The sequence below is a fragment of the Petaurus breviceps genome, unplaced genomic scaffold (assembly GCF_028583685.1).
Source record: "Petaurus breviceps papuanus isolate PSGF00001 unplaced genomic scaffold, PetGlider_PUasm1.0 90804, whole genome shotgun sequence".
NCBI classification, from domain to species: domain Eukaryota; kingdom Metazoa; phylum Chordata; class Mammalia; order Diprotodontia; family Petauridae; genus Petaurus; species Petaurus breviceps.
In genome coordinates this window covers 15426997-15451429 of record NW_027187348.1, presented here as the reverse complement: position 1 = coordinate 15451429, position 24433 = coordinate 15426997, and the positions used below count along the sequence as shown (strand labels likewise).

Sequence of the window (24433 nt, the reverse complement as noted above, 5' to 3'; positions counted from 1 at the left end):
GTCTCCATCCCTCCTGGTTTGAATTTGCTTACTTATAATTTGAAAGGAATAGGTCCACTAGAGAATTTCAATATCTTATAAGGCACTAGTCCCTGATTTTAGGGAGACATTGTTATAAAAATTGTCTGATAGGGCATTGAACCTATGTAATGTTTAGGTTGCATTTGGTTGGGTTTTTAAATTTTATTTTTTCTTAAGATGGAAGTAATCAAATATGTTAAATAAAAATCTACATTTTATTAGATAAAGACATTACCATAGATACTCTCTCCAATGATAATCATCCTCTCCTATCCCCATCCCCAAACAGAGCCCTCCCCTGATATTTAAAATAAACAAAAAAAAACCCACTTCATTTTTTAGGTGCCTTAAGTTTGATGCATGAAATTTTTACCCAATTTTTTCACAAAACACATATACATAACATCCCAACCAGTGAGGCCTTCTCATCTGAACCCCTACAATTCAGGATAAAAATGATTCATTCATGCAATTTTTTCTCCACTTCTATATTCTGCACCCTGAAATTTCATGTTCTATTTAAGGAGAGTTGTCCTGAGTGTCTTTCTGCTGTCTTTTTCCATGTGATTTTCTGGACCTTCACTTTCAAAGGATACTACAAAGAGACCTTCTTCACTATAAATAGGTGCTGTGAGTAAGTAACTATGGATCTTCTTATCTTTCTCTAAAGGACATTCCACCTGTTTTCATGTCATAAGCCATTAATTTGTCTGGAAATCTCCCAAAATTTCTTGAAGTTTATTTGGCCTTTTGGCAGGTGGTTAGTGTTCATTAGTGAAGGAAGTAGATGTCCTTGATGAAGAGGTTAAAAACTTAGATGACTATCCCTGTTATTTCTGGCAGTCTGAGACCTCTGGCCAGTCCCTTGCAGTGCAGTTCAGTAGTTACAGAAGTTTCTGTGTGGGTTCACATCATGCTCCAGAACATCAAATTTAGCAATCTTTACTTTGGACCATGTTTTTTTTTTTGAGTTGTGCCATTGGGCTCAGGTTCATATTGGAGATAATAGACATCATGGAGCTAAAATTCCCAGTGTTGACAAATTCCTTTGCCATATCAATGAAGAATTCCACCAATCTTGTCCTTTGCTTCTTGTATATCATCCTACAAATTTCTGTGGCCATCAGCATGCTTACACAGTTGAACCATTTATCATAGGCCTCTAGAGTACAGGTCTTATTGCTATCCCCAGTGCACTTGTGATTATCTAGAAAGTCCATGGGGCTATCTGCATCAGATCCTCAGGATAAATGTTACTGACCCTTTCTAGCTCTATGTAGGTGATTTGCTGGGCCAGAATGAGTGGGGCAGAACACACACTCCTTCTGGGCCACTTGGGGCTTTAACTTCAGAATAATCCCTTTGTCTTTGACAGTCTGGGAGAAATTCTCCCTTATGTCCTAGAACTGTTTCCTAATGGTTAAGGACAAGATGAGGTTCTAAGTTATCCGGGTTATGATTGTCTTAACTATTCCAATCTCCTCATCACACTGTGTGATTCTGTGATTGATCTCTTTTAGTTCCTTCATGATCTTCACATCCTGGAAATAACAGGGGAATGCTTTAGTCCAGTCCTTCAGGAGCTGTATAATCTTGGCAGTGAAATACTTTAAGCTTGGCCTTTTTTTGACCTCTAGCTGCTGTTTCTGCTTGGTATAGATCTGGTCCACTTTGGCCATAAGATCACATGGAGGGATGAAAATACAGGAACTCAGGAGGAAGGTGAAGATATAAGTCCTGTTGTGATAATAATCCATGATGGGTACCAGTGTTTAATAAAGGCTTCTGGAGATCCAAAGGTAAGATTCCCATCTTGGAAAAAGTGGTCTCCACCACTCTGCTCTCTGATGTCTAGATGCATCTGTCCACTACATCTAGACCCAAACGAACTGGAGAAGATTAGTGTCTGGGGCATAGTCTTCCTCATTGTCTTCTGCAGTGTATACATAAAACCCTGTGATCAGGCAGCCAAAAGAAAAATCTCTAAATGGTGATCAGGGGACAGAGAAGGAGCTTTAGGCTGTCATCACTAGGTCTCCCAGCTTCAGCTGGATGGAATCATTCCCTCATTCCATCCCAACCTAGATTCCTTCTCCTTGTTTATTATGGTGGTTCTACTGCCACTATGCCTACCTGCCTTCTCTGCTTGCCACCCCCTTGAGTCTCCTTATTCTGGTTTTTAAAGAGTTCTCTTCAGTAATTTTTTTGTGTGTGTGAATACATACACAGACAAACACAGAAACTCACATATATACAGTAGAACCTTTGTTTATGAATTTAATTTGTACCGAGATTCTATTCATCCTGTGGTTTGTTCATATTGCAAAGTGAGTTTTCCCATAGGAAAAAATATAAAGTCAGATGATTGGTACCACATCTCCAAAAATATTCATATAAAAATAATTATTTATAATTTTAAGTAAGTATTTTTGTCCCTAATGCACCTGAAATTCAATAGCAAAAATTAGTAGACAGTATAAACTGAAAATAAAACAAATTAACCAATACTTTACCTTTGAGAAGAGTAGTGGCTGATGTGAAGGAGACAGGAGGGAGGAGGACAGGTTATTACTTGGAAGGAGAATCTCCTTCCATGAGAACATCAGGGATTTTAATGTCAGGAGTGTACTCTCTTATGGTACTTTCACTAAAAGTAAGACCAACACTACTGCCTTCACTTATTTTTCATTTTGTAGAATTACTTTCATGTTTTGACTCACTGGTTTTCTTTTCTTTTTTTTTGGGGGGGGGACAGTTAACAAGCTTACTTTAATCAGTCAAATATGTATCATTTACCTAGTTTAGGGGAAAAAGGTCAGCACCCCAAACTTCAGAGTATACAGACAGAATTATCAAGACAGAGAAACAGATCAAGTAGACAGTTTTCCAAACCGTGCAACCATTACATCCATACCAAATCAACATCTGGGTTTTTCAAAGCCAGGGGGCTCTCTACAACAGCTTCCCAGAGTCTCATCTGATCAAATCACAAAACACTTCTCAAAGTGAGCCCCAAAGCAAAGCCTCATATCAGGGATTTGTAATGGTAATGTAAATTTTGAAGATCTTCCCTGCCCCTAGGCTAAAGTGCACCTGGAGACTGGGGTGGGAGGCTTGTTTTTCAGTAGATACTTCTTGATTGGCCAGTGAGTCAATAAGGTTGTTACATTCTCTGAGCCAGGAGAAGGCTATATAAGCCCTGATGTGTAGCTTTGTTTTGGGGCTCACTTTGAGAAGTGTTCTGTGATTTGATCTGGATTCTGGGAAGCAATTGTCCAGAGCCCCTCAGCTTTGAAAAACCCAGATGTTGATTTGGTGTGCATGTAATGGTTTGACAGTTTGGAAAGCTGTCTACTTGATCTGTTTCTGTCTTGATAATTCTGCCTGTATACTTTGAAGTTTAGGGTGCTGACCTTTTTCCCCTGAACGAGGTAAATGATATATGTTTGACTGAACTAGGTAAACTATACATATTTGACTGATTAAATAAGCTTGTTAACCCATTTTAAGTTGCTTTCCTTTAACAAAGCAGATCCAATAACCTGTGTTGGCAGCAACCCTGAGGATGCTTGGGGTGCTTGCTGCTACAGGATTATATAGCTTTCTCCTAGGTCAGAGAATGTAACCACCCTGTTGACCCACTGCCCAATCACACAGCCTCAAAGTGTGGGCATTCCTGAAAACCAAGCCTCCTGCCACAGGCTCCATGTGACCACATTCAGCCTATTAGGAGGCAGAGTATATTTTCCAATCAAGGAAGGTTCTCAGAGTCTCTTAAGCCTATCAAAGGGCCTAAGAGCAGGGAAGATCATTAAATTTGCATTTCCATTACATTTGGCCCCAAGATCTTTCATGCCCATAGCATAATCAATTTACTTTTGAATTAGCACTAAACATCTCTTAGGTCCCATTTTCAAGATACAGAACTAAAGGTACCAAAGTGGCCACTGGGCCTTAAACAAACACAAAGTACATTGCATTATCACCTCAATTCAAAACAAGAGTCCAAATAAAGTTCTCTTGGGTGGAGGTGGGTGTCCTTTTCCTCACCCAGCTCCAGCCCCTGCTTCCAAGTACAGAGATGGGGATGGGCAACAAAACCAACAAGGTGGCATCTTTGGGGGTCCACAGCACTTCATCCCACCCACCATAGACACAAGTCCATCCTCCCCCTGGTTCCCAAATTGTGGGATGCAGCAAGGAAACACACTCAGTGCCCCTGCTTTGCTGCTCAGTTCTTATCTTTTCCTGTGGCTGAATTCTGAACTCCTGGGTTTCTTCTGCTACAGGTGGCAGCTGCTCCTGGCTTCTGCCCAGGTCCCGATGCAGGCAGCTCACCATTCCTGTTCTCAGCTCAGCGAAGTCTGCCTGCAGGCCATTCTTCTCTCCTGGTCCATGGCTCCACAGGGTCACAGCTACCCCAACTAGGAAACAAACAATTATCTCAGCCCCCATACTTTCCTTTTACTCTGCAGATCCCATCCTCATCGCCATGTTGTAGCAGCAAGCACCCCCGTGTCCCCAGGGTGGCTGCCAACACAGGTTCTTAGATCTGCTATGTTAAAGGAAAGCAATTCAAAATGGGTTAACAAGCTTATTTAATCAGTCAAATATGTATAGTTTACCTAGTTCAGGTGAAAAAGGTCAGCATCCCGAACTTCAGAGTATACAGACAGAATTATCAAGACAGAGAAACAGATCAAGCAGACAGGTTTCCAAACTGTCCAACCATTACATTCACTGGAGCCAGTGCTCTTACTAGCTGTGCTACCTGGCCGCCCCATGACACTTGTTTTTGATGTTTTTTCTGAATGTCACCAAAATGTAACATTGCACTATTTTAAAAAAATCCTCTTTGAGCTCTTTCAGGAATATATATGTGTGTTATGTATATATGAATATATATATGTATACACTCATGTATAAATATATATATATACACACATCTATGAATTTAAATAAATATATAATTTATGTATATATAATATATATGGTTGATACCAATTCACATCTTTGGAGGTTTTGCATATAGCTGTTTTGATATCATTGTTTTCTTCTAAGTTTGTATTTGATCTTCTCTATTATCATTAATAAGTTTGTGATCACATTCTTTTTTTGTTGTTTCCTGATTTTCCTAGCCTATCTCTTGACTTTTAACTTTATGTTAAATTTGGGCTCTGCTCCTGGCATGGATGGGACACTCTGTCAACCTTCAGAGTTTTATTTGTGCAGCTGTTTTCAGAGCTAGTACTAGGGGACTTTTTTTTTCTTTTCAGTTCTTCCAAGGTATGTTCTAAGGAGAGGTGTATTTACTACTCTCCTGGTCTATATTCTGGTCTGTGAGTGACCACAAGTGCTCTTTACACCAAGGAACTGTGAGGAGGGTCCCCCATCCCCTTTGTCCACATGTTCTGGTGTGGTAATGCTCCTCCTCACACTGAAATTGTGATCCATGACTTCAATACAGATCTGCATATAGGAAATACAATCAAGTCTTACATCCAGTGCTAGCAAAGGGACACCTGTAATCTCTTTCAGTCTGATCCCCTTACTGTCTGTTAGCTGAGGGTTCCAGAAAGAACTGCTTCAGATTTAATTGCTCCCAAGGCCTTCTGCTGGCTGGTAAAGGTGGGGCTTACTGCTATTTTCCTATGGAGTTTCTTTTGCTGGCTTTTCCTCCACTCTTACTGAGGTGCAGCAGACATTTTCTCCTGGTCTTCAAAGGTTTTATGGGATGGTGATTGTTTTACCCTGTCCTTTTGTGGGTTTTGTTACTACTGAATTTGTTTTGAGATGCAATTTAAAGTTGTTTGGAGGAGAATGTGGAAGAGGTCAGGTGAATCCCTGACTTTTCTCTGATGTTTCCTTTATACCTAGTCATATTTTTGTTTTACAGAATGAAAAAGGACTGTTTTACCGATCTCTTATCTGTCATTGAGTCGCAAGAACTTTTCACAGTGCCTGACACATACTATGTACTTAATGAATGCTTATTCATTTGACTTGACTAATATCCTTTGAAGGTTGTACAATTTGATTCAAGTTGGTTGTGACACCTCATGGCTTTCATTGTGAGACACTTTATGTTGTAAGCTCTTCTAGGCCTCTTTATTGGCTTAAGCACATTTAGTTTAAATTACCATTTCCTTGGACAATATTTCTTTCATATGGGGTGGCCATGTAGCACAGTGAGTAAGAGCCCTGGCCCCAGTGTTGGGATGACCTGGGGATCTAATCCGGGCTCAGACATTTAGCACCCACCCAGAAACACCTGGCTGTGTAACCTTGAGCAAGTTACTTAACTCCAATTGCTTAGGGGCGGCCAGGTAGCTCAGTGAGTAAGAGCACCGGCCTCAGTGTCGGGATGACCTGGGGATCGAATTCAGGCTCAGATACTTAGCACCACACCCAGAAATAACTGGCTGTGTAACCTTGAGTAAGTTACTTAACCCTAATTGCTTAAAAAAAAATATTTCTTTCATATTTTAAATAAGTTCTAGTATCTTAGAACATTGTGCAAAATTTACCCTTTATATAAGCTGACTTATTCTGATGATGTTCTAAATTAGAAATATTTTTGAATTATTTACCTGAAAAATATTTCCCCAAATTGTACTCATCATTTTCATGTCCCAATACTACTAAAACATACGGTGGAAAAAGAAAGACAACAAGTGCGAACTTTAGTATCTATCTAGTTTTGAGGGACAAAAAAAGATTAAGGATGTAAACAACTGAGAGAATTTCTGAGATAATTCTGTGGCAACAAATTCTCTCTGACACTTCCATAGTGCATCTCTTCCAATTAAGAAGGCAGCTGTCATATTGCTTTTATTGATGACATTTTTGCAAAACAACTTTGGAACAAAAAGTTTGGTGAGTAGAAAGTCAGGCTTCCCTGAAATTTTATCAATAGAAAATGGGGGTGGGGGGAAAGTCCACCTTGATTATCTTTAGTTCTTTAAGTTAGCATTCTTTCTATTCTGTTAAGGCATGCACTATAGTAAAGAGGAGGAATAAGGAGAAAAATAATGAAAGAAATAAAAGATGTTTCATTGGTAGTATTCTGTTCTTAATGTAGTCATAGAGACTGGGGTATTATGGCATAGTAAAGAATCATTGTCATGATTCTTTATATTTAGATGAAAATTGTTAATTTTGGTAGAGTGCATAAAAATTTGGAATTATTTATTTATTTTTAGCTCTGAAATAAGGGTCTTTCTTTCTTGGAAAAGGCTTTATGTATTAGATATATGCCAGATAAAATATTTATTATTCTAAAGTTATAGAGCTAAAAGAATTATTTTTAGTTAAATGAGAAGAAAATATGAAAGTTTTGTGATGAGATAAAGAAAGCAGGAGGAAGAGAATGAGTAAAGGAAAGGGTGAGGAAAGGAGGAAGAAGTAGAAAAAGAGACACGAAAAAGGAAGTAGTGTAGAAATAGAGACAAGGAAGAAGGAGGAAAAGGAAAAGTGAAAATGGAGAAGGAAGAAGAGTCAAGGAGTTAAGGGAAGAAAAAGGAAAAGCAGAAGAAGGAAAGGGGAAGGGAGAGGGGAAATATAAGTGGGAAAAGGGTAAGAAGAAAGAAAATAGATGAGGGTGTATTAGTTGTGAGACTATACTTTTTGTTATTCAGAATAATGTTGCTTTTATGGTCATTTTTTTCTTCCTTAGAATTTTAAGGTTAATATGTAGAAGTATTCGTGACTTTTGTAACTTTATATTTTGACATGTTTGGCTGAAGTTAGACATCCCAAATACTATTGTTGATTCTCTCAAATTTTCTAAATCTTTGCATTATTTAAAAAGATATATCACCTTTTCTTGTAGATGTGATGGAGATACTAATCTCTTTCATTTTTTAACATGTATTTATGACAGTTACAACATAAATATATTTTTTAAAAGGGCATAAGTATCTCTCAACAATCTGATGACATATTTAGAAAACCCAATAGAATCACTAAAAACTATGGACAGTCTTGTTTATCTCTGTTCTTCATGGGAAATTTTTTAAGGCTTCCTAATTACATGTAATGATTCTTCTTCAATCCAAATACATGGATTATGCTGAGGTCAGAGGGGTTCATATATTCATGGAACATATTTAGTATTTTTAAAAATCTTAGTTTAGTAATTTAGTATTTTTTCTCTCTACATACATTAATAAAATCACACATTTTGTCATTACTTATCTTGTTAACTTCTGAATTTTTAGATTTCAATAACTCAGATTAAATAAGTTTAATTTATAACATAGTTTTTCATCATTATAATATTTTTGTCACAAATTCTGGTCTTAGATCTAGCAACTATAATTCAGATAGTTGATTCAGGGATAGTTCACATTAACAAAAATAGTCTTGTCCTGTCTATTAAAATTTATTCAGTTTTATTCTTTATGATGTTATCTGTTGCTTCCTGTATCCTACCAAATCTGGCATAATATTTATCCAGCATAAATAATTTATCAAATGCCAGTATATGCCAAACATTGTTCTATGTATTGCAGATACAAAAAGAAGAAAAAGATAGTTCCTGCCCTCAATGGATTCACAGTCTAATGAGGGAGACAAGTAAACAAATATATACAAACTATATACAGGATAAATATGAAATAATTAACATAAGCAGGGCTCTAGAGTAAACAGGGGTTTGGAAAGGCTTATGTAGAAGATGAAATTTTGTTTGGAAGGAACTAAATGAAGTCAGAGAAGGCAGTAGATAAAAAAGAGGAGGGGAATCTTTCCAGACATGGAGGAAAGCCAGAGAGCAGAGAGACAAGAGTATCATCTTCTTGGAACAGCATGTAGCCCTGTGTCACTTGATCTAATAGGAGATGTTGGGGAGTAAGTTGTCAGAAGACTGTAATGGTAGGATGATCTAGGTTATGAAGAATTTTATGCACCAAGAGGAGGTTTTTGATCCTGATAACATGGTCAAACTATGTTTGCGGCTGAATAAAGAATAGACTGGAGTGGAGAGAAACTTATGGCAGTCAGACTCACCAGGAAGTGATTGCACTTATCCAGGCATGAGCTGATGAGGGCCTGTACTAGAATGGTAGCAGTGTCAGAGGACAAAGAAGGAGGCAAAAAAGAGAGAGGTTCCATAGGTGAAATCAACAGACCTTGGCAACAGATTGGAGGTTGGGTTGGATTAGAGAAAGCAAAGAATTAAAGATGACTTCTAATTGTGAGCTAAAGGTAATGAGCATGGTGGTAACTTCTTCAATCATAGAGAAGGTAGACTAGGGGAAAAAGATTAACTGGGAAAGATAACAAGTTCAATTTTGGACATATTGAATTTATGATGTCTACTGGATATTAATTTGATGTCTGAAAGGTAGTTTGGGATACAGAATTGGAAGTCAGAAGAAAGGTTGGAGTAAGATAGGTAAATTTAAGTATCATCAACATATACATGGTAATTAAATCCATTGGAGCTGATGAGATCACCAAATGAGGTAGCATATAGGGTGAAAGGAAAAGAGGGTTCAGGGCAAGAAAATTGTTTTTGTTTTTTTTTAGAACACTGTTCATACTACAGAATATATGGAAGAAGAGATGAATGGAAAAAAAATTATCAAGTGCATATGAGAAAAGTACCATGCTAAATATTGGGGATACAAATATGACAGTCCAGACAGCTTGCCTACCAATGAAGGAAATAACATATATGGAAGGTTTCAGCTGCAAGTCAGATGGAAAATCCCTATCACTCTTAGGTTGAAGATGGTAAAGTGGATGTTAATGCCTCTTCTTTAATGTTTAGTCTACAAGTCTTTGAACTTTGTTTCTTTCCCCTGAAACATGTTTTTCATATAATTCTCCCCATCTTTTACTTATTACCACCTTTTTCAATTAGGTCTGCAAGTATTAGAGTGTTTACTTATTTAATTTTAGATCTTTTTTGCGTTCTTAATATAAATTCTCTCCCATTTTTCTCATTAACTTATTTTGATTTGTAAGATAAAATATTTTAGTAGTGTACTTTTTGCAAATATGTATGATTTGTACTTCAATACTAGATAAACAAATGCCCCATGGGACACCATTTAAAATAGTTTTTGGGCATCAGATAAAATCCATTCTGTGAAATTCTTTCTTCGACTATCCAAAAAGTACCCTTGAAATACATTGCGACTTAGATTGTCTTACTTTCTTTCAACTTGATGGGGAGCCTGTGCCTCAAGGCCACATGTGGCCTTCTAGGTCCTTGGGTGTGGTCTTTTGACCGAGTTCAAGTTTTATAGAACAAATTATTTTGTTAAGTTTTTGTTGAAGTTTGGATTCATTCAAAGGGCCACACTTGAGAACTCTAGGTTCACATGTGACCTTGAGACTGCAGGTCCACCACCCCTGATGTAGACCAAGAATGTCAAGGTTGATACTACTCTTTCCTCGTTGCTTATTTTTCATCCCATTAGGATTTCACATTTAGAGTACCTACATTCAAATTAAAATTTGTTGACAGTAAAAAATTGTGATTTGAATCACCCTAGGGGCACTTTTTTGCCATTCTGCCACCATCATTGCAGAAAGTTGATAAGAACTTCATAGGAATAATAATCCACATGGGAACATGCAGGTGCATGCACACACACACACTCACTCACACACACACACATATTATCAGTTAGTTATTACTTTGCTCCAGATTTTTCCCCTGATCTGGTGCTTAGTGTAACTTGGCAGCTAACCTTATTCCTACATCAGCATCAATATTCTTTTGTAAGAGATTCATGCTGGGCTTGATCAATGGTTAGCTGCTAACTCTTTGGCATAGGGAAGCCCTTTCTCTTCTGAATCCTCAGCTTTTTAGTTGAATAGATCATTCTTTTGGAACTATGGGCACTCTTAACTATCACCCTAAGATCATAAACTGTACACATATACTTCTTTCATTAATTCACACTAATACCTAACCCTCATCTTCCAATGGAGAGATGACAATTTAGTTCATACCTGCATAACTTGACAGAAGGTAGGGACCAAAAATGAAATAGACTAAACTTCTTTGGGCTGCAGATAGGTTTTTAGTGCCTCACTTTCCAAGTAAAGGTATAATTAATCATTAAACTATTTTGCAAATAAACCATATTTTAAAAGGTATATTTCAATTCATTATACTTATTACTTAAAATTTTTATTTATCATGAAATCACAGCATTGTTAAAAATTACTTTGCTAAGTGGTACAAGTTTTAATACATTTTTCAGGTTTTCTTACTATTTAAATTTAGTTAAGGGGACATCATAAAATTCTTGTCAGCAATTAGTTCATTGTGCCCTTGAATCATGTTTGCAGTTGATTTCTTTAGATGTCTGAAAACTAACAGTAGTTGCCTTATTTTCTGAATTTACTCTTCTTGGAAAGCCACTGTTTCTCACTGAGATTTTTCAATAATTTGGATGATTCAATTTGCTTTTCATTGGTGTCCAATTTGCTGAAGTCAGGATGTTTTGATTCGCAATGATGACAAAGATTGTGTTCCTTTGGAATGACTATTACTTCTTAGCAAACAAGGCACAATATTTTATCTCTCATGTAAGTAAACAAGTATGTATTTGTTCACTATGAATTAAACATTCTATGTTCTGGTTCAATCTTCCATTTCTTTTTAATCACCCATTTTACAAAGTCACCCCCAAAAGCTTTAATGTTAGAATTAAAAAAAAAAAATCTCCGCAGCAAATGCTTAAATGCAAAGAAATATTGAACTAGTGTCTGACCTTCGAGATAGCACCTGATACTCATGTAACTTGGAGGGCAGCTGTGCTGTGAAGGAGAAGAAAAAGCCCTTGCATTGTTGCTGCTCATAGCATAGTGGGAGTCAGCTGCATCTGTACGAGGCAGCATTTACTTTGTCCCTGTTCATAGCAGCAAGCACCCTAGCATCCCCATGGTGGCTGTCAACGCAGGTTCTTGGATCTGCTTGTCTAGATGAAAGCAATTCAAAATGGGTTAACAAGCTTAATTCAATCAATCAAACATATATCGTTTACCTAGTTCAGGGGGAAAAGGTCAGCATGCCGAACTTCAGAGTATGCAGACAGAAGTTAAAAGACAGAGAAACAGATCAAGCAGACAGGCTTCCAAACTGTCCAACCATTACATCCATACCAAATCACAGTTACCAGAAAGGGAAGCATCAACATCTGGGTTTTCAAAGCCGGGGGGACTCTCAGTGGCTACCCAGAGTCTCATCTGATCAAATCACACAACACTTCTCAAAGTGAGCCCCAAAGCAAAGCCGCACATCAGGGATTATGTAGCCTTCTCCTGGGTCAGAGAATGTAACCACCCTCTTGACCCACCGCCCAATCATTCAGCATCAAGGTGTGGGCATTCCTGAAAACCCAGCTTCCTGCCACAGGTTCCATGTAACTACATTCAGCCTATTAAGGAGCAGAGTATATTTTCAAATCAAGAAAGGTTCTCAGAGTCTCTTGAGCCTATATCAAAGGGCCTAGGAGCAGGGAAGATCTTTAAATTTGCATTTCCATTACACTATTCAACACTAATAATGATAGAAAACACAGTGGAAAAATAGGACTTCAACTCTTCTCAGATTAGAGACAGGCTGATGATGGTTGGTTACCATGGGTCATGTGATGAACAGGAAAGAGTGCACAGTGGCACCCCACCTGTGAAATTATGCAGCAGATACAATAGTGACTAGTGTAAGGTGGGTTAAGTGGGACATGGAAAAAAAAAAAAAAACACTTGCTGTATCTTTACTTTGTTTTATATCTTCTAAATTTTTCACAGGCTTTGCAAAAATCTTTGGTAGGTTGTATGGCCCACCAGTTATATGTTGTGCATGTCTGATCTAGTTTATTCTGGATTCTAAAAAGAAACATTTCATATTTATATCACTCTTTAAATTTATAAATTAATTTTCTAACTTCAGCAGTTCTAGGGAGCTAGCATTTGGAGACAGAAAAAATACACATACAGACATATACACATACAGGTGCACACACACATGTACATATATATACACACATACACATATACACATATATGCACAAAGCTGCTGTTCATTTCTTTGAAGTATAAGAAAAATTAGTTATTTTCAACATAAACAAAATGGGTAACTATTTTGAACGTCAATAATTATCTCATTAGAAAAGGCTTAGAGCATAAGCCCAAACATTTAAAGTAAGCTTTTCCATTTTCTTCCCAATCAAGTTGAAACTGTGTTAAAAATATAAACTTTTGGGGTGGCTAGGTGGCGCACTGAATAGAGCACTGGCCCTGGAGTCAGGAGGACCTGAGTTCAAATTCGGCCTCAAACACTTAATACAAAACCAGCCATGTGACCTTGAGCAAGTCACTTAACCCCAATTGCCCTACTTTGCCCCCTCTAAAAAAGCAAAAAAAGTATAAACTTTTGTTTGAAAAATGTGTTTTCCTAAAGATTTGTAATTCCCCCCAAAAGATTTTTTATCTTCTTATCCCTTATACTTTATTGTCCCAAAAGACCCTGAGGGTTAATTAAGCAATGGACACTGAAATTGTGGATATATTAGTTCCAAAGTTTTCTCCTTTCTACATACATAATATCTCTAACAGGCAATATATGATGCTTTTGAAACTGCAAGTGAAAGGACTCTTGCAATTACCTGTGTACATTTATACATCTGCTCATTTTTAAATCGTTTAATATTTTATATTCCTGTTTTTCAAAATACTCAATATGTATTTATCCATAATACATTAATATAATACTATTCAAATTACTTAAGAAGAAAGGGATTTACTGTCTTGTAAAAAAGCATGTAGTGATTCAAGACACCTAAATAAATGCAAAGACATTTGTAAATCTGCTTTAAATATGCTAAGCCTTCCTTAACATTGCATTAATCATCAAAAGATGTACAACTTAATTCTCCATGAATATTTTGGATAGAAACTGGGACAAGCAGATCTATAGATAAGAAAATAATTTATAACCAAACTAAAGATAGAGAGCATTACAGGATATAAAATTAATTATTTTGATTACATTAAATTAAAAAGGTTTTGCACAAACAAAATCAGTGTAGCCAAGTTTAGAAGGAAATCAGAAAACAGGAAAAAATTGCAACAAGTTTCTCTGATAAAGGTCTCATTTCTCAGACATATAGAGAATTGAGTCAAATGTATAAGCATGTAAGTCATTCCCCAATTGAAAAATTGTCAAATGATAGAAACAGACAGTTATCAGAAGAATAAATCAAAGCTAACTATAGCTATATGAAAAAAATGCTCTAAATCACCACTGATTAGATAAATGCAAATTAAAATGACTTTGAGGTACTACCTCACCCCAGATTGACTAATATGGCAGAAAAGGCAAATGACAAATGCTGGAGGGTATGGAGGAAAATCAGGACATTAATGTTCTGTTGTTGGGATTATGAACTGATCCAACCATAGTGGAACTGTTCAAAGGATTATGAAATTGGCATACCCTTTGACCCAGCAATATCACTAACTTGTCTTTCACCCAAAGAGATAAAAAAGAAAAATGACCTATATTTACAAAAATTTTTAGCAGCCCTTTCTGTGGTAAATAAAAAAGGAAATTTAGGGGATGCTTATCAATTGGGGAATGACTGAACAAGATGGAAGATATTATTGCTATGGAATACTACTGTGCTATAAGAAATAATGATCAAGATGCTTTCAGAAAATCCTGGAAAGACTTAGAAGAACTAATTCAAAGAAAATTGATTGAAAACAGAAGAATACTGCAGCATTGGAAGGATGATCAATTGTGAATGACTTAACCATTCTCAGCAATACAATAATTCAAGACACTTTCAAAAGACACATGATGAAAAATGTTATCAACCCCTGGAGAAAAAAAAAAAAAACTGATACTGTCTGAATGCAGATTGAAGCATGTTTTCTTTTTCTTGCTTATTTATTTATTCATTCATTTATTTATTTATTTTTGGTTTGTGTTTTATTTCACTCTTTGGTTATATGGAAATATATTTTGCATTATCTGATATGCATAATCAAAGTCAAATTGCTTGCCTTTTTGAGGAGGGTGGTAGTATGGGAGGAAGAGAATTTGGAACTCAAAATTTTCAAAAATTAATGTTAAAATTGCTTCCACATGTAATTGAGTAAAATAAAATGTGAAAAAACAAACAAACAAGAAACCAATAAAGAACTTTTAACAGAATTACTTCTGAGCTAGTAAAAAGTGCCAGGAATAATACTGATGTTAAATTGAGAATAAAGCCCTAGAGCGTACATTCTTATTCAGCAACAAAGCCTAAGCACCTATTTGCTGATCAATAAGTACTCATTTAATCTCTAATAAGGAAGTAGGTTTTTAAATCCATGAAATTCAAAAAAGTTTGTAAGTGGGTGACTTTCTGGATAATATAACTCTATTGATTTAATTCAAATGAAATTACTTTCCCATTTCATATGAAGAAAATATTATTTATGGCAAAATAGAAGAGGTAAAAAAAGAGAAAGATGCATAGATTATCCTCAACCTACATGTTTACAGTAAATTCTTCATTTTGTAGCTAAATTCAAGCCAAGCAATTGCTAATGTAATCTTTCTTTGGAAAATTATATATGAAAGTAAGGATAATAAAGTTAGTTCTAAATTCTTATTTTAAATGGCTGATATCTATAACTAAGAAAGAATGGCACAGTTTAGGTAAAATATGGAGTAATAGATAATTAAAAATCGAGTGTGAAAAGGGAGAGGAAACATAAGAACAAGGTGGGAAGAAACTGAGGAAGGAACACACACACACACATTCGAATAGAAGCAGACCTCTAGAGACAGAGATAAAAGGATGAGATTTAGAGAGACAGAATTACAGACAGAGCTAAAGAGAGGATGAGAAGAATAAGAATAAAAAGGAGGAAGAGGAGATGAAAGAGGGACTAGGAAGAGGTATAGAAAGGATGGAAAAGGAGGAGTAGGAGGAGAACAAAAACAAGATGGGAGGAGGGAAGAAGGAGGAAAAGGAAGGAGGGAGGAGGAAAAAGAAAGGAAGAGAGGGAGGAAGCATGGAGAATCACTGAAACTCAAGATAGGCTCCTTTAATCCTTGACCATACAGGTTCTGGAAACTTGATTTTAATGTTCACCTTTGATGAGGTATACAAAACTGATACAGAACCCAGACTTATAAGTGTTTTATTTCCTAAGCAAGAATGACTTGATCATGTTTTTTACAATTATAAAATTTTTAATGTGTTGTTATTTTAGGACACTGGGCCTGGAGCCAGGAAGACTCATCTTCCTAAGTTAAAACTGGCCTTGGACACTTACTAGCTGTGTGACACTTAGAAAGTCACTTAACCATGTTAACCTCATTTTCCTTGTGTTTAAAATGAGCTGGAAAATGAAATGGGAAACCATTCTGATGAGGTACAGGCTCTGGGAATTCCCTTGAACTCTCCTTGAGTCTTCCCATTTGATGGGGCATTTGCCTGAGGCCATAGACCTTTGTTATGGCTCTGCCCAAATTTCTGTTCCTAGCCTAGCCATCCATTGTCCAGCTAGCCTCCACCTTAGATCTTCCCCAAATATCTATACCCAAATCTTGTTACCCTTAGACTATTTTAGCCCTTCCATTGTCTTTCATCTCCTGGTAGCCTCCAGCTACTTCCTACCCTTAATCTCTCATTACTGGAGTCTGACCTCATTTGACTACCCTGAAGACCCTCCCCAAAACCCTCCTCTAGACCACCCCTAGATTCCTCCCACAACCTTTCTGTATTTAAGACCCCATCTTGCCTCCATGAAAAGGAAGACTGGAGAATTATCTAGCACAGACTCACTCTGTGTCAGATGATTCTGGCCTACTTGTCCAATACAAGCATCACAGGTACTGAGGTTCCTTTAAGAGTCTACCCATTATGGTGAATCTCCAATAGGCTTTGCTTTTCTTTGACTGAGAGAAGACTTGAGATGAATTCATTCGGCAGGACCCGCTGTGTTGGTATTTGGGGGTCTCGAGCACCCCTAAACCTTAAACCTCAAAATTTTATAGTTCCCTGACCTCATAATTTTCAGTATCTTTGCCAACAAAATTCCAAATGGAGTCACAAAGAGTCAGATATGAATGAAAAAAAAATATTATTTCAAATTTAGCATGGCTTAGTGAGTAGAGAGAGAGCTGGTCTCAAAAATCATAATGACCTGGATTCAGTTTTGCCTATGGCTATTTGATTCTGGCCAAATCTAGTAACCTTCTAGCATTCTAAGAAACTCTCTTAAATCTATAAATGGAAGAGAATGTGCTAATCTGTACTGGTAAAGTTTCCTCACTTGCAATTCCTAGGAACTGGGAAATCATGACTCTACTCTCTGTCCCTTATCATGTAAAACAGGAAATATTTCTCTTGAGATAACTAATCCTGATCCTTTGTACAGAGAACTCCTTCTTGGTAAGTTTGTCCTCTTAGGAGAATGTTAAAAACGAGAATGTAGTTTGCTGATCATCAAATTAAATTAAAAACACTTATATGTTTATAAGAGGTATTTCAATGAAGCTGTGGTATTTTGATTGTCTTTTTCCATGCCAGAAATGTTGAGAAACTTATTCTATTCATTATCCTTTCTGTCTCTGCTTCTGTTTCATATCCAATATCTCCCTATCTATTTACCCTTTGCCTGCCAGTACAAATCTGTTAGTCTCCCTAATCCTTAAGATTACTATTAAAATTCCTTTCTATAGCCCTTCACTTGACTGTGCCCTCACCTTAAAACTATAATCCTATATCACTCCTTTTCATTGCCAAACTCCTAGAAAAAAAAATCATTTGTATTTGTTGTGTCAACTGCTTCCTCTAGTCAATCTTTTGCAGTCTGGCTTCTGATTTCACCACTTGACTGAAACTATTCTAACCAAGGTTGTCAAGGATCTCAACTATTAAATGCTTTTCCTCATTTTCAATCCAGATTTTCTATAGTTTTCTATAAAATTGATCACCTTGTTCCCTTTGGACTTTCTTTTCCCTCAACTTTCATGATACTGCTCACTCCCAGATCTCCCTATCTGATTACTTCTCAGCTTCCTTTGTTTAATCATCATATATCTCCTGCCCTTTTAGCTAAGATGTTATCTAGACTTCTGTTCAGTTTCTTCTACTTTCTTCTCTTTACAATTTCTCTCAAAAATCTTATTAGATTATATGGGCTCCAAGTGTAATCTCTATACAGATCATTCCTAAACTATGTGATAAAACATCCCACCATTTATGTAGCTAGTCACCTAGTTCAGATCCTCATTACTTCTCACATAATTGAAATCTCTGCTTCTTATCACTCCCAGTTCCAAGTAATCCTCCAGACAGCCAACAAATCCATCTTTCTAAAGATGTCACACCTCTTTCTAAAAACTCTGTTATCTCTTCATTGTCCATAACATAAAATATAGACTTCCAAACCTGTACTCAAAACCCTCTACAATCTTGCTACTGTTTATCTTTCTAGTATTGTTTCATAGGAGTGTACAGTTGTTCAGGGAAGCCTAAGACCTCTGTTTGGAGGGCTGCTGAGCATTTTCCAGGGCGACTTTCTCCTTTTGGTGTTCACTTGACCCATCCAACTTTCACCTGTGACACCAAGAAGCTGTCTGTAACATACTTAGTGTCCATAGCCCAGTAAACCATTTTGGCAGATGTTCTAAACCAGGTTGAAGGTAGCCAATGGGTCTCAAAACCTTCAGTGAAGTGAGAAGTGTCTACCCCAAGCATATGAAGACTTCCCTTTGTACCAACAACCACGGAGGCATTTGAAGCAGCTTCTATGGAGCACTTAGAACTTGGCCAGAAATGTGAGATGTGAACTTTTAGAGACACTTCTACTCCAAATGTTCACGTGGACTATTTCTGCCTGACTCAGTGACAGAGCTTTCTGAGCTCATGTTGATCTGATCAGTCATAGCCAGACATTTTATCTTGACATTAACATAGTGATATCATTTTGGTTCTCTGAGCATGAAGTAAAACAATCAACCAGCATTTTCACAGTTTCTGTTCACTTATAACTAGCTATTTCCTCACATTAACACTCTACCTATTACCTCTGTACAGTCAAATAAACTGTCTTCTTTTACCATGAATGAATTCTGTCTTGATTCACTCTCTGATTGCCTTTGTCAAAGCTGCAATAAGAATCAGATCATGGGGCATTTGGCTAAAGTTAGGACTTCTTATTTACCTTTTCTATCCTTTTAACCAATATAATAGGTATGAGGTAGTACCTCAGAATTGTTTTAATTTGCATTTCTCCAATCAATAGTGAGCTAGAGTATTTTTTCATGCCTATAGATAGCTTTGAGTATTCAGCTGAAAACTGATTATATCTTTTGATCATTTATTGATTGGGAATGCCTTATTTTTATAAATTTGACTCAGTTCTCTATATGTTTGAGAATGAGGACTCTATCAGAGAAACTTCAATATTTTTTCATAGTTACTATTGCTAACTGTATTTTCCTATATTGGATTCATCCCCCATTTATTCTATTCTATCCCTCCTTCACCCTGTCCCTCCTCAAAAGTGTTTTGCTTCTGACTACCTCCTCCCCTACTCTGCCCTCCCTGTTATTACCCCTTACCCTTCTCTTATCCCTTTCCCCTCTTACTTTCCTGGAGGGTAAGGTAGATTTCTATACCCAACTGAGTGTGTATGTTATTCCTTTGAGTCAATTCTGATGACAGTAGGCTTCACTAACTCCCTCTTACCTTCCCCCTCTTCTGCTCCTCTGTAAAAGCTTTTTCTTGCCTCTTTTATGTGAAATATTTTATTCCATTCTGTCTCTCTCTTTATCTTGCTCCCAGAACATTCCTCTTTACCCCCCTTAATTTTATTTTTTACATATCATCCCTTCATCTACAACTCATACCTGTGCCCTCTGACTATATATATACTCCTCCAAACTACCCTAATCATGAGATAGGTTTTATGAGTTACAAATAGCATTTTCCAATGTAGGAATGTAAGTAGTTTAAAATTATTAAGTCTCTTATGATTTTCCTTTCCTGTTTGATGGGGGAGGGGGAGGGGTTTTGGGTGGTGCCATGGTTGCTTTGAATGAATATGGGGTGATCTCCATATAAGGCCATGGGGGTGATCACCATATAAGGCCATAAATGTAAAACTGCGATGTGATTGGCTCGGATTCGCTATATATTTTCTTGTGTGAGAGGGCGCTCTCTCTCTCTCTCTCTCCGCCATGTAACTGTTGAAGAATAAACCACCCCGCTTCACTCCTCCGCCTTCTGTCTGGTGTTTTTCCCCGTGAGGGGCCGGTGACGACCGAAGACCCGGGATGGGTAAGTGAGAGGGCCGTGGGGCTAGTCGTCTAGATCTGTTGTGAAGGCAGACGCCCGCAACAGATTCTGGCGCCCAACGCGGGGCTGACCTTTCGGGACGACTAGCTGGCGGACGGCCTGCTGGACGCAGCTGGTCTGCTCCAGTCGCCAGGCAGCCTCGAGGCCACTGTAGCCTCGGGAAGAGGATAGGATGGGAACAGGGCATAGTATCCCTGTATTTAGGCCGGAGGAGGAGGAGAAGGGGGTGATAGCGGCACAACTTTATAAGCTCTGCGCCCAAAGGGGGGCAAAAATCCCCATTAAGACCTGTAGGGAGTTTATAGATAAGATCTGGGACATATGCCCTTGGGTCAGGCATGTCGGCATACAGGCCGATAGATGGAGAGTTGTGGGACAGCAGATGGCAGCTTTTGAGAATGGCTGCCCTGGTTCGCTAACACCCACTGATTTTTCGGTTTTTAAGATAGTGGACGCGGCATTGAATCCTTCCCCGATTGCCGCTTCCCGGTCCTTGGCCACACAGGTGGGCTCCTCATTAGCCAGGTCAGATTTTGAGTTAGAAAAAGGAAAGAATAAGGAATTGAAGGACCCAGGGGGCTTCGGTCAATATCCGTGGGAGGACTTAAGAGCTGTGGTAATGAATCAGGCGGCGGATAGTTCCGCTAGCAGTTCAGAGGGGGAGGATGAGGGTGGAGGGAGTGGGCGCCAGGAGGGCGCCCGGGGATCGAGGGAGAGAGGAGGGACCCGGAAGGGCACTCCCTCACGTAGGGAGAGGAGGGAGAGACGGGAGGACAAAGGGGAAACGGATGCAGGGGGCGTGCTCCCCGCTTCCGCGCCCTTTACCTCCGCCTTGCCACCAAGCACCTCCTGTTTGCCAGGCAATTACTGTCCTGCCCGGTCTTTCGCTGCTAGTTCCGCATATGTCGCCCCTCCCTGCCCTCCGCCCCCGCCTCCTCATTATGAGAAAGGGCGAGAGGCGAATATTTGTGAGGGAGAGGGGTTAATAAGGCGGAGCCTCCGTGTGGCGGCGGAGGCGGGCGCGGAGGTGGACTTCGCCTCTTGGGATGTCTATCCCATTTTCACTGATCCCCTTACGGGTCAGCGTACTCATTCTCCCATCCCATATAAGACACTGAAAGAGTTCAAAGAGGCGGTGACTAAGTATGGCCCTTCTTCACCCTATGTTAGGAGGCTACTTATGAACCTAGTGACCGCTCACCCCTGGACCCCGGGGGATTTTGACGAGCTAGCTATGTCCTGTCTAGACCCTGCTATGCATCTTGCCTTCCAGGCACAAGTGAAGAGGGAGGCCAGGCATTTGGCCCGACTTAGACCCGGCAGGGCCCCTCAAGACACTGAGCACTTAATTTGTGGCACTGGCCATTTTTCCAACCCGGCCGTGCAGGCAGCCTATGGGCAGTTAGAATTAGATGATGTCAAGGCCGCACACATAGCGGCCTGGGAGAAGGTTTCTGCCAAGGGTATGACAGGGGGCCCTAAATTAGTTGGCCTGAAACAAAGACCTGATCAGACCCCCCTTTCTTTTGTTAACCAAGTTCAGGAGACGGTCCATAGGACCCTAGGCAGCGGCCCTGGGATGGACATACTCATTAAGCAGTTGGTTAAGGAAGGCTTGCGCTCCAGGGAGGCAGCTGCGGTGGCATCCCTGCCATCGGAGGCCCCCTTGGAGGACGTCATAGATAAGTTAATGGACCTGCCCCCGGAAAATCCTATTGCACAGTTGGTTTGCACTGCCCAGGATAGGGACCGCCAGCTTGTACAGGCGCTGGAAAAATTGACAGTCTCGAATACAGAGAGGGAACAGAGCCTCTTGGCGGCTATACAACAACTCAGCTCGTCAGCCCAGAAAGGTCCCGGCAAGCAGGCTTGTTTTCAATGTGGTCAATACGGCCATTATAAGGCCCCGTGCAAAGCCACCTCCAGGGGAACACCTCCTAAGTGTTTTAACTGTGGACGCCTTGGCCACATAGCGCGGTTTTGTCGCGCCGAGAATAAACAGGGCAGCGAACAAGCCCCTTTGGAGACCGGGGTCTCCCCCGGATCTCAACCGCAGGGAAACGGCGGGTGGAGGGGCCCAGCCGCAGGGCCCCTCCCCCATCCTCGTTAAGCGGCAATTATCCTCAGTTTGTAAGAGTCAGGACCTCTCCTGGAAAACAACCCTACATCTTTACACTTCCCCCTGGAGAGGCGATAACAGTCCCTGCCCAGTTGCCTTTCCACCCAGCTGTAGTGACCGGCCTAGAAGGCTCTCCTGACTTTGAGGTCCCCACCCAAGTAGCAGAGGATATGGAGGCAATGTTGACCCTGTTTAATCCACACTGCACCCCCGTCTCCATACAGGCTGATCAGATCATTGCTAAGGCGTTTCCCTTCGGCCCCTCATCCCAGCATCCTTGCCAATTGAATTGGGCTCGTTCCATCACTTTGAACCGTCCCACTTTGATTATTCATGTTGAGACTTATCCGATCTTAGGGATCATTGATACGGGGGCTGATTGTTCAGTCATTAATTTGGATCAGTGGAGGAAAGAATGGCCCTTGATGGTTGCATCCACACCGGTCCAGGGAGTGGGGGGGAACAAGAAAGCTCAGAGATCGGCTCGTGCCCTCTCGTGGTCGGTGGATGATAATGCAGGCAGGTTCACTCCTTTGTGTCTCCCCGAGCTGCCTTATGCTCTGTGGGGGCGGGATGTCCTTGCGCAAATGCAACTCTCCTTAGTAACCCCGGACTGCTTACCGGGAAATGGATAGGGACCACTCTCGATTTGAGCTTCGCCCCGAAATTGACCTGGACAAATAACCGCCCGGTCTGGGTTGAGCAGTGGCCCCTTAAAGCCGAGAAGCTCACTGCTTTACAAAAAATTGTTGGCTCCCTTTTGAGGAATGATAGGATTGAACCCTCCTTTAGCCCATATAATTCCCCAGTTTTTGTCATTAAGAAGAAATCAGGAAAATGGAGGATGCTCGTAGACCTCAGAGCTATAAATGCCTGTTTGCTCCCGATGGGCTCATTACAGCCTGGTTTGCCCATGCCCGTAGCTATCCCCCAAAATTGGCATATCGCAGTCATTGATATCCAGGACTGCTTTTACAGCGTTCCCCTGCACCCTGGGGACAGGGAGAAGTTTGCCTTTTCTGTACCCTCTATAAATTTCCAGGCTCCCTCTAAGAGGTTTCAGTTTAAGGTTCTGCCCCAAGGAATGGCTAATAGCCCTACCCTCTGCCAGTTCTATGTCGCCCAGATTTTGGAGCCAATTAGGGATCAATACAAAGAGTTCATAATTATCCATTACATGGATGATATTCTTGTTGCTGGCCCCACAGCTGGAGAGGTACAGGAATGCCTTTCCTTCATGATGCAGGCATTAGCTCAACAGAATTTTGTTATAGCTCCCGAGAAGGTACAGAGGCACCCCCCCTATGAGTATTTGGGACACAGGATTACCGCTAGTACTGTTCAAAGGACCTTGCCTCCTATCAAATTGAGTGCTTATAAGACCTTGAATGACTTCCAGAGGCTGGTTGGCGCCTTCCAATGGATTAGAGCCACAGCCCCCTTGCCTGCCAGTGTGATGCAACCTTTGTATGAGCTGCTCCGAGGAGACTCTTCGCTGAGTTCCCCTAGGAGTTGGACCCCAGAGGCGGTTCAGGCAGTCGAGGAGGTTCTGAAGAGGGCCCAGACCACCTTGACTCGTTACATTCCCGGCTCTCCAGTTTATTTGCAAGTACTGAGTGACAGCGGCCCACAGTGGGGCTGCCTGTTCCAAAAGCAGGGATGTCTAGAGTGGTTATACCCAAAGGTGAGCAAGGCGTCCCTGGTGGATAAATGGGAGGCTTATTGCCTTTTTGCCCTTCAGGCTTTACATCGTTGTCGTTGCCTGTTTGGGTGCGACTTTGCCTTGAATTGCTCCATTTCCCCGGAGCTTGCCATGACTTTAGCCCAGGAATCCCTGTCCTGGGCGACCCTTCTGACTTCGGTGAGGACTTGTAAGGTCTCTCGCCCTGCTTTGCTCCGTATGTTTGCCTCTTTGGAGCTGAGACCCCCTATACCGGTGGTGTCTGGCGTGCCCGTGCAG

At 39.9% G+C, this 24433-nt stretch overlaps 1 pseudogene; it reads right to left on the bottom strand.

The window, feature by feature from the left end:
• Positions 1 to 536: 536 nt before the first annotated feature.
• Positions 537 to 11049, bottom strand: LOC138147661 (ras-GEF domain-containing family member 1A pseudogene; annotated as a pseudogene).
• Between the last annotated feature and the right edge of the window lie 13384 nt (positions 11050 to 24433).